Source organism: Lepisma saccharinum, chromosome 9 (genome assembly GCF_977018435.1).
Source record: "Lepisma saccharinum chromosome 9, izLepSacc3.1, whole genome shotgun sequence".
Lineage (NCBI taxonomy): Eukaryota > Metazoa > Arthropoda > Insecta > Zygentoma > Lepismatidae > Lepisma > Lepisma saccharinum.
This window is the reverse complement of record NC_139237.1, coordinates 46,055,244-46,067,340: the sequence shown is the minus strand read 5'-3', so window position 1 is coordinate 46,067,340 and position 12,097 is coordinate 46,055,244.

Sequence of the window (12,097 nt, the reverse complement as noted above, 5' to 3'; positions counted from 1 at the left end):
CTTGCGTAAAAAAATCAAGGAAGCCAAGAATTGCAAGACCCTGCCGCCGTGCAAATTGCTCGAAATGGACGCGAAACAGAATACTGCGAAGTTGATGATGAACAGCATGTACGGTCAGATGTACGAACTGAAAAACATTCCCGAAGAAATTCGCGCTCACGTGAACCAACCTTACATTCGCAGGCCGTACGGGAAAAACGTTGGGGGCTCGTTCGTTTCGAAGAACCCCGCTTGCGCGTCCCCATCGTCACTTTTCTGTCGCGAAGTTTGAGAAAAAAAAAACACGTGAAACTCCACAGAGGTATGGTTATCTATAACCGCAGCCGTTAGAACCTTTTTTTTGGTTGGGCACCACGCACCCTGGCAGGGTTATAAGGGCCAGGAATCCTAAAAAAAACAATTATTATTTGTTTGTTTGCTTGCGTCACAATACAGAAATAATGAGAGGCGCGCGCATATGTGTGTGTGGCACATCGTTCCCGAGAGGTTTACAAAAGGTCACGATATATAAACATGGTCCCCGGACTTGGAAAATTACGATAAGGCGCATTCGCTCACCACTGTTGCCAGCTATAGGTCTTTTAAATCTCTCTCTCTCTTCATCTTACAGCAACGTTGGCATCTCTCTCTTTTTTTTTTAGTTGTAGGTGGTTTGCCAACACTCTCTAGTTAATAATGCTACATATTATACACACACACGCACACATATACTGTGTTGCCATCCATCTCTCTCTCTTTTACGGCAGTGTGTGTTTGTTACCGGCTCTCCTTGCCCAGTGTGTGTATGTTACGCCAGTGTATACATTGGCTAAGCCCTTGCCAAGTAAGAAGAAGAAGAAGAGGTGTAGGTAAGTGTTGGCAACACTGCGAGAAAATGGGGCTTATGCCATACAAGAGAAAACCATTAAGTCGAGCCCCACCGAGCCCCACTCCGAGCCCCATTTTCGGTTGCTGAACCGGGTTTCTTCCACTACTGAAGCGTAGGGAAAGAAATCAACATTGCTCAAATTTATGTAATAGTTAACCTATTGAATATTTGTTCAACAGCAAGGGAATTGACATCATTAGCTTTTCATATGAAGTAAAATGCTAATATATTTGCAAAATCTTCGGAGTGTCAAGTTCAAGGAAAATATGAAAAATATTGTCGTACTATATGTTTAGGCTTACAATAAAACTACTTACCATGAATTATGTACGTATCATGTTTCAAAAATCAAATGTTTTTTTTAGGGAATCACGTATTTACTACCTACACATTAGAAACAACACAAATAAAACTATGCTTTCTTAACCACCTCAAACCAACCTGAACGTACCGGTAGACCTGGAAACACACACAACGCCATGACCAATGGCGTTGTGAGGTATAAAACGTACAGAAGGAATATCAGAATTGAAACTTCCATGGTCACCTCTCTTCTTCTAGTCTCCATCTCCTACTGCGTAACCTATTTATACTAAGTCAATAAAGTCAATTGCGTATAATTTTTTATTGACGTGAAAGTATACTTAACTGTCTCCAAATGATTTCCGTTCGAGTTATTTACTGCTTTTGATCCCAAAAATTGTGATGCCATTTCCCCAGGAAATATCTTTCTGGCATTTTTTCAAATCGAAGCCTTGAACACTAATCTGTATTTCTTTCCTAATTCGTCCCACAAAGTTGCATACCAATTTCTCCTGGAAACCCATATCCATGTCCCATTTAAAGGAACGATCTAAACATTTGTTTTCCACAAATTATTCTTAACTTGAACATTGATTAATATTACAGAGATACGTTAATTGTTTAGATTTGAAGCTTGTTATTTGTCTGCTATTGTGGTGAATCGCGACGATGAGGATGAATGATGATATGATACAAGCGATGAAGGGACATACACCAAGAACACCCATGTCCCGACCGGGAATCGAACCGTTGATCTCTAGAGTCGCACCACGCTGTACGTTTAGTAGAGTTTTGTAATTTGTTTCTTCGTGTACTCTAAAACTCAGCAGTCAGAGCCTCTTCTCACAAATCCATTAATTAAAAACAATCATTGCTCAGTTTTTTTTTTAATCTATCCTGTTTCGTAAAGATATATTTTCCTTGTCGTTCAATATTAAAGGATCATCACCTAGAACTACAAATTTCACCGCTGTGTAAGGAACTGCAAAAGTTATGGGGGCTAAGCAATAAATATTAGATAACTAAAATTTAGGAAAGACACAAATTTTCTAGCGAAGCGAACGAATGATTTGTTCAGAACAATTTAAATAATGTTAATCATTATACAGAATTGCTCCTCCCGGTGAACAATCGCTCCTGAAAAGAATCTTTGATATTGTGAAGACGAAATTTCCAATATTTTCCCCACATATGAGAACCATTACCTTTATTATGATGCACGATGTATGTTATATGTTAAACAATTAAGAATTTCCATTTTGCGGTATATCACGTCTTGACTCTCTTTCTATACTCTTTGAAAATCCAGAAACACAGTCACCAAGAATTTTCCTTCCAAGAAGTTGTCTGTCTCTTATTATATTGACAGTGAATACTGTTTAGTTTGTGAATTCCCTGATTCTCTCTGTTTTAAACAACCTGGACCTAAATATTTTAAATGTAAAGACATAAGGAAATAGTTTATATAAATTCATAACTACCGTGTAATTTTGAATTGGTGAGAGTTTCTTTTTTGACATTAAATGCAAGGTAACTATTGTTAGTTAAAATGTCATTGTCGTAAAATACAAAGATTTAAACACATTGATTTTTAGTAGGAGATATGCACACGTGCGTCAGGGTGCAAGAAAAACTCTACATTTCTTTCCAGAAGGAGAAAGTACTACTTGGTAGTGTCAGGTCACATTAGACTAGAATTTTGTGATAGAAACTTGGAAACATGCTGAGATTCTAATGTTTTAAATAATATTGAATTAGAGATTAATTAAGATGTGTTATATTCTTCCCACAAAATGATATTTACTTCTGACCAAATAAAAATCAAAACTTTTCGTCCAAAATTTTGTATGAGATTGTTTACGAAAATAGTAATGTATGAATGATTTATAAAAATAAAATATTAAGCAAAATGTCAGGAAAACACATCCGAAAAACTCCTAACTTCTTTTGCGATCTCCACTGTCAATTTTCAATTAAGGATATAATCGTTATCACTTATGAAGCGTACAACATATTTCGAATTATCGTAGAAGGAGACCATTGACATAACTGAGGAATATGTATAAAACATGTTCAAGGATTTTAATTCCCTGCCATTAATTTGCCTAATTTAATCATACAGGATTGCTAATAACCAATGGAGAAAGTTTGATTCACAAATTAGTGTTTCGAATCGCGCGTGCTTGTTTGTACATTAGGTTGAATATATTTAATCCAGCGACTCATGAAATGATTTAGAAAAAGATAACATGTTACGTCTTTTCTCACTTTCTCTCTATCTGTTCTCGTATATGTGGTTTTTCGCATTTTGCATAATCCAGTAAAACAAAAGAAGGGGAAGTCAGCTGGAGTAGACCAAATCCAACTAGAGATTTTGAAGGTAAATGTGAATTTGATGGCAGAAATACTATATGAAGTGCTTACGGCAGTTTGGAAAAAAAGAGGAAAGGACAGAAGATTTGAAAGGAGGTATTATAATAAAAATCCCAAAGAAAGGCGATGTGACAAGCTATATAATAACTGGAGAGGAGTCTGTCCCAAGTAAAATACTGACTATAGTAAAGGTCACGGAAACAGTCCAGTCAAGGTCGGAGATTACCCTTGACTCCTCCACACCCCTGGCCCTCCAGGGTTGGTACACTTCTTAAAAGCTGCTCGGTCAACACTTCGTGCTTTCGTACGTATACGGCCGATTGCGTCTTCGGATGGTGTATTGTGTACGGATTATTTGGTTCATAGTCCTATGTGCGGTGCAATCGTTGCACAGATGGAAGTGATGGTGGTTCACGTGCCTGGCGAAAGGACATTAGAAAACAGAGTAAGATAATCATTGGAAATGATTACAAAGTTTTTCAGAAATATTGCATATAACGAAGAAGCAAGGAAGAACATCAACTTTGCACAAGTACAAAAACTAACGGAGGAAGCTTTTAGGATTTCAGAAAAGTATGTACAACGTATCAGCAGTGCTTTATCTTCAACAGAGGCTCGAACTGTGAATGTTGTCTTCTAGTCTCCAACAAAAAACTTTCGCCAGCATTGTTGTTAAAAATTGTTTCGCCTTTTGTTTATTCAGTCGGCCAATTTGTCGTTTTCGGTTTACATTTTATAACCACTTTCTTGAAGTGTAAATGTAATATATAGTATGCCATTGGCCTTCCTTGAACAAGCTTTGTTCGTTTCAAATTACAAAACATGTGTTTGTTGGCTATTTAAAAATTTTGCAAGAATGAAACATTGCCTCGGTGGCATAGTTCAATAAGCGGCCGAATTTTGCTGTCACCACTAATGTTCACTGTTTAGAGTCCCGACCTTGTATTTTCCCTAAGTGTCCATCCATCAATGTATACAATCATTCATCCTCATCGTCGCCGATTGGTCAAAGATGGCAGAAAATCAGTTCTAAATAACACAAATACATAAAAATTAAGTCAATTGCTGTGATAGAATTAACTTTCAATCGCATATTATTATGGAAACCTACTGAAAGTTAATGGGCATTAACATCCGTATATCTTTGTTTCATGTTGACTTTATTTTCAACATCGCACCACCTTAATTTGATTCCTCATTTCCCTCAGCTGCCCCTATATGATTAATGCTTCTACCGCCACTGTTATAGAGAGAGATAATGATGATTCTTACTGTGGACGATGTACCAATATGTAGACTTACGGGAAATATTTTGTTCCCCAGTAAGTAAATGTAACCAGGAACACGACACAGACAGCGCTCAGATGAACGCAAGATCGATTCGCAGCAAAATCCCTTCAAATAAAACATACAATAAACTTGACATGTCACCCAAAAGACGCTGTATGTGTTCTGAAAATTAATTTCAAAGTTTTATATAAACTTTATCGTTGAAAGTTTTTACCTAGCTTAACGTAGGGCTGCCAGGTCCATCATGTTTTGGCTTTAGTTTTTCAACTGCCAAATATTTTATAAAATTTGATTTTTTTTTCTTTTTCCCTGGGGCGTTTTCAATTTTTATGTATTCGATTTGCTAATATAATCATAAGGAGATAATAAATAGGAAAAAATCACACGATGGGACTGTCAGGCTCTCTTTAGAACTTGCATTTCGATATGACGTTCATGGAAGAAAGACTGTTGCTTATTATTATTATTATTAGTGTTTATTATTTTGTTACTTACACTCCAAAGTAAAAGAGAGTACTCGTAATTTATTGTGGGAGGGACTTGTTTTGCCGTATTCTTTGTGCAAATATAAAATGCTTCTATATTATACATGCTGCCCAACAAGAAACTATCATGTTCTGTTACAAATAAAAATTGTTGGGACAAAATATTTGATAAGGCATTTTGTAAAGGAATCCTCTACTTTCTAAGTTCTTCCTGGAATGATTACTGCCACCGGGCAGCATGTATCTGGTTCAATCTCGGACACTTTTACTATGAAGGAAGACTCTTACGCCACTATAGATATTTAGGTTCTGACGGTCACGCTGTAAGTTATTGTGTACATTGTTAAAATGGTTTAAATATTTGTATGAGTCAAATAGTCTTTTGGCACTCCACAAGTAAATACGAAAATTTCTTTAATGAATTTTTTTTTTTTCGATTAGAGTGTCATTAATATTTCACTATAAATTATAAACAATACGCACCAAAGATTCCTTAATGGCTACTATACCAAACCAATCATATAAACGCAGGAGAATGTGGCATTAACCTCACTTTGGGGTGTAAGAGGTGGCGTTTCCTCTTAGGACACCCAAGTGTCAACCTCACTTCCACATAGTACGCCCTGGACTGCATTTTGCAGACTAACGAGGCTCTGACGTCTGCATTTACGGCCAGTATAACCCTCGTAGGAATGAGTGTGTGCTGTTCTGTTTTACCCTTATGTGTGCTGAGTGATCCTTTACAGCTTCGGCTTTTAACCTAAGTCAGAATATTTTAGTCTTCCGACGTTACAGTGATGTTGTAAGTAATAATTTCGTTCAGGTAAGGGCCTGGGCTCCGTATAATATGGCGGGTGCAAAATAGCCTAAGTGCTTACGCACCTCAAATTTTAAGTTCAATCAATCGAGCTATGATAATTTATCGCCATCACTGAGAAGAAAAATAAATAAAAAATAAAAATGACTTATTTCTCAAACATCATGGTTTTTCGGCAACTGATGATGATCCTGCGAGTCGCAGAACAACTTCGGAAGAATACATTTCACAGTACAAGAGTTAATAGGCTTTTTTGTCAAAAATTGGCGCTGGCAGCTTTTAAAAGATAACGAAATTTTTCCAAAACACATAGAAAATTAAGTACAATATCATTTAATTATTTCTGCAAATTGAAATTTTTTCTTCTTTCCTTCTGATGCCCGTAGGTGACGGAAATATTTGCTGTCGAAGAACCAGTTGTACAGTGAGAGAGACAAGTATTGCTCAGCAAATTATCAATGCCTCTTTTTTATTAATTTTTCTGAACTTAAAACCAATGGTGGGGATAGAAATATTTGTAGTTGGGTGAGACCAACGATAAAATATGATTAATAGAAATCATAGCAGCAATAGTAATTATTATTATGTTTATGATTATTGTAATAAAATAAATATTTGAAACTAATAAAAGCAAAACAACTTTGTTAAAAAATCATTATTACTGATTCCATCATCATCATAATCATTACAATAATAATAAATATCCTGTGGAGAATTTTCTACTCGATAAACCAGATGAGTTAATATTCACAACACTTTTTTATTAGTGGCTTTTAACATTTAATACGTTAATTGGACTGAAATAAATGCTTATTCTATATTGTTATTAACTTTTACACACCTCATTCAACAGAATAACTTTAAAAGTTAAATTAAATTTTAAGCATACTGTTTATGTGGTAGCACCTAGAAGTCTACTTCTTAGAATTTTCAAAACTGTCAAAATATTTATTGTTTGGTTTAAATGGTAGATCATGGAAACATAAACTGGTTCCTTTCGTTACTTTCTCAGAAAATTACCTAATTTTACACTATTTCGGTTACTAAATGAAGGTCTCGGGTTTAAAACATGGTAAGTGACATTTTGGTTATTGTTTAGTTACAAAGCAAAATGTTCCATCCATCAATCTTTGAGTTTAATTACTATGTTATACAATTTGCATTGGACTCTGTGAAGCCTTCTGAGATTGGTAAACACAACACGAAAACAATGTATCTTCAGTATAGCTTCTAATAAACTTCTTTTTTTTCTTAATGAGCTCAGAAATTGTCAAAATGCCACTTTCCATGTTTTACACCAGAGCTCTTCAAATATAAAAATATCGTTAGTTGAAGACTAAAATTGGTAAACGCTGTAAGTACCACAATAATTCAAACATCGTTTTCCACGTTAAACTTTGAAATGTGCCATGCTTTATAATGTGGTAAAGCCAAATGTGGCTGGCAGCCCTCTAAGTAGTTCAAAGGGCTTGTAAAGAGATCACTAGTGGGAACGTTCTTACGGGCTGATGTGCTTAACGACGCGATTTCCCAACATTTTCGCTTTTGACACTTACAATGTTTACCACTTTTAGTCCTCAGTTCTGATTTCTTTGTAGCTAGAAATGTAGGCTGTCATTTCCATGCGGAGTGGAGAAGGTGGGGCGGCGAGGGTCGATCAACGAACAGCATCAACCCCCTTACTCGACACCCTTGATTCCAGCTTCACCCCGTCTCGCCGAAGATTCGAATGTCACCCACGGAATTTGGATTTGAGTAATAATATAATTTAAGCATTATGTTTGGCAGAATTCAACATCCTCCTCTGTTCTAGGAAGAACACGCAACACGCAGTGCCGGATCTACAAATCTTGGCCCCCCCGCAAAATGTTACGAAATGCCCCCCTCTGCCTACCTACCTTCACACACACACACACCTATACACGTATATAAAATATGTGTGCGTGTGTAATTCTTCATGTCATGTTGACAAAGTCACATGCAATGGCCTACAACGTGTAAATGGCCCCTACAAAGAGTAAAGGAGTTAGGCTGTGTACAATTTGCCATGATAACAACATGTTAGGCTTAGGCGGAACCACATCGGTGGGTTCCAAGCGGACGTCCGCGACACTGAATTCAATTCTTCAGAGATTAAGGGGTGGGTGCAAAACTTCATAAAGCATAAATACTGAAAGTAATTGAAGGGTTTGCTGCAAAATGGAGGTAACTCCACTTTGATAAATTATTGGCAAAGTAAAAAAAAGTTTAGAAATCTGAAATGGAGAGTTATTTGAACAAACATTTTTTCAATACATTGTGTAGACCTTCCTTCAGAATGGGGACAATATATTTACCCAAAATGTATGTTCCATATGAACTGGCACATGTATTGTTGGTGGAGCTGCCTCTCTTTTGCCACAAAACGGATTATCTGCTGATGTCTAGGGAAAATATTGGTGCAAACGTGTGATACTATGTGTAATGTTGCATTTCAAGTAGATAAGAATACAGTTGTATAATGAAGTCAGAACATAAAATAACTTTCTTCAGTCATCCAATTCATCCATTTGGCGCAAAACACAGCCAGTTCGAAGAAGGTACCTCCTTCTTGCACCAAACGAACAAGACAGTCAGCTCCATCTCGTGAGTAACGCGAGAACTGCCGCTTGGAGCTATATATTTCTTGCACCAACTGAAAACGGCGGTTATATTGCACACGATAAGGTACAGAACACTAAAACCTCCAAAACTAGAGCTACATCCATTTTGCAGCAAACCCTTCAATTAAAATAACTAGTTTTGACAACAAAACATATATCAGGGTATATCTAACGTTATTAGCTGGACAAAAAATTCACTGTACTATTGTGATTATGTATGTTTGAGTTGCTTTTTTAAGTCAACTTTATGCACAGTAAGGCTAATCGGGACTGGACCTATAGTTTAAAGTGGGATCCGAACGACTTGTGACTCCACCGGGTATCGAACCCGGGACCCCTCGATTACAAGGCAATGACGCTACCACTGCTTCATGGGGGTGGCCCACTGTGATTATGTAATTATACAACATAATAATTTACATGTAACTTTTGACTGAGACTTTGATTATCATATTCGGTATATATTACTTATTCCTACAATCCTTTACAGGAGTTTAATATCTTCACACATATTCACATAAAAGAGGAAGGCCCAAGGTAGAATTTTCATCCATGTGAGGTCGATTGTTGGCACCCCAACTGTCATAATATAACATTCATAATATACCATGGCCGACACTATCGCTTTGTGATCAAAGGGGGTCGAGTAGAGGCGAACAACTGAAAGTTGTTGGAGGGGCGCAGAACGTGTTATTTGTGTTACTGATACCTCTCCTCGGCGTCGTAACCTTCGACACCACCGCTTTTGTCTCGTTGATCAGCTGCGTATTCCACGCTCCCCAATTCCCTTGCGCAGATATAGAGAGCCCGCCGTAAGAGTAAAGAGGGGCCTATAGTCACTTCATTTCCTGTGTATCAGAAAATCGTCCCAGCCATGCAACATGACTTAACGTAACTCCTCACAGATTAAAAACTAAACTACGTTGATTCGTGTACTCAACGCCATGGTACGTCGGAAGGATTCCTCTACGTGGCGCTAGTAAGTTAATCAACGCGGGTTGTTTCATTGGTGGGCAAATTTGATCGGCCGGTTTCTTTCTGGACAAACCTTGTATAAGAATAACGTGTAAAAAATATATTGTACGAAGGAAAGAAAAACATTAATAAAAGACAGACATGGAGTCGCTTGCAGGTTACATAGTTTAAAACTGTATATTTTGTATTCATTTCCAGGTATTCTGAGAATCATTAGATCAAGAAGACCTATACGGCGTACGCTTTTAGAAGGAACATGAGTTCAGCCAATACCCAGCCAGTGCTACTGCGCTGTTGCCAAACTGACTGCTAGCCCAAGTGAAGGACAGAAGATTCGCGATGTGTCCATTATTTTGATAATGCATGCACAGTATATATGAGTACAGTGAATATTTCTACACAGGATTATAATATCATATCACTGTAGCATATACGAGAAACCCATACCTGAAAGAAGCTTGAAGGTATTTATTGTAGAGGAACTGCCAGGTCATCATCACCGCTCTCGTCGTCTTCTTCGGTCTCCGTGTCACTGATTTCACGCATTCCGAGTCACTCTCCTGGAGGTTAATTATTAGATTTTGCACTCTTGGTGCCTGTACTACTGGTGCTAGGTTTCGAGAGTGACATTATTTAAAATAAAAAGAACACATGGAACACACACTATTGCACGAAAAGGCTGTATTTAATCTTTTCACAAACGGTTCTTCGTGGCGCACGAGTGAACGATAAGCGAATAATTTTACACCTGCCTTGCTACGAAAACGCTGAACTCAAATTGACCCAGACTTTCAATGTTCGAGAACGCCCAGAACAATGAAGGGTCATTGTTTATATCGAGACGAATTTAACACCCACAGTTTCCCCTAGACACAACAACCCAGCTCCGTCAACACGGTGGCAACGAAAAAAACAGGCTGAAGGAAATGAAAGGGGATGTTTCCCTTGTTTCTTGAAGGAGCGATATCTCCGGTTGTAGGCGACGGAAATTCATGGGACTTGGACAGACAGGTTCAAAATGTCTTGCCCCATCTTATGATGAACCTTAAAGTGGAGAGTTTTACGAAAACGTCTTGCGCGCAAGAAAAATACAGAACACGGCTTTTAACTTCCGCGCCGCAGTCTCCTAACTGTACAACGTTGCACTCCTGCCATTCGCTGATCGCCACGCACACCCTCTGCGTGGCCCCGCCCGATATCGCTTCTAAAAGCGTGCGTCGTATAAATGGGCAGGCCATATACCACGAATGGGAGAGGAAAGAAGAATTTACAGGATTCTTGTTGGGAAACCTGTTGGTAAATGACCAGTAGGAAGGCCAAGATGAAAATGGAGGGATAATGTTGAGAAGGAACTAAGGGAAATCGGTAGGGATGGAAAAGAGTGGATAGATCTTGCAGAGAATAGGAACTAATAGAAGGTTTTCATTGCTAAAGCCATGAACCTTTGAGTTTAATTAGGCTAGAGAGAGAGAGAGAGAGAGAGAGAGAGAGAAATAAAGAGGAGTCACTTGCAATAATAATCTATGTGTGTTGATGGTCTCAATGGGTTTTTATCGAATTTATAAAATAACGATAAATGTATATGCATCTATGCATTAAATGCGATCTATGGAGTTAGTCATGCTCTATATATACATAAAACAAAGTATGTTTTTTCTTAAATTACGAAGTATTTTGGCAACATTGATTGAGTCAGAGTGCAGTGCCAGGTGCGCCTGCATCTAGCGATTTTATTCAGTTATTCTCCATATGAAATGATATATTTGGGAAACTCTGACATGTACCATGTACCATGAGCGGACTTTTTCTCCCAGCGACAACCGAAGTACGGTCGATACACTATCTTTACAGAATCTGGCATGTTCCTACATTGCAATTTTGGCGTGCATTGTCAGAAAAGTTACAGAATGTGTGTGCTTCACTAGTAGAAGCATCATCATTGCATCACAAAGACGATCAGAAAACATTACAAGAAGCGTGAAGCACCACATCAGAAGATAATCCTGCATGCTGTGAGAAACATCCTTGAAACAGATAAAACCAAGAAACGTTCACCTGGGCGACTTTAAATGTATCTTAGTGCAAAGGAACGCCTGGTGAATACAGTCGAGCAAAATCTCAATTATACAGTCACTGCTGAACGCTGCAATGACATGTTACTCACGTTTTTCTCCAAAAAGGTAGTGCCAAAGGTAATCCTTCTAGAACATTTTCCTGGTTGCCTCATTTCGAGATTCGGCAATGTAAATTGGCCATCCACATTAACAGATATAGCTCCACAGGACTACTTCCAGTAGGGTTATCTCAAAAAAATCGTGTACACCACAAGACTCAAGAGAACTGT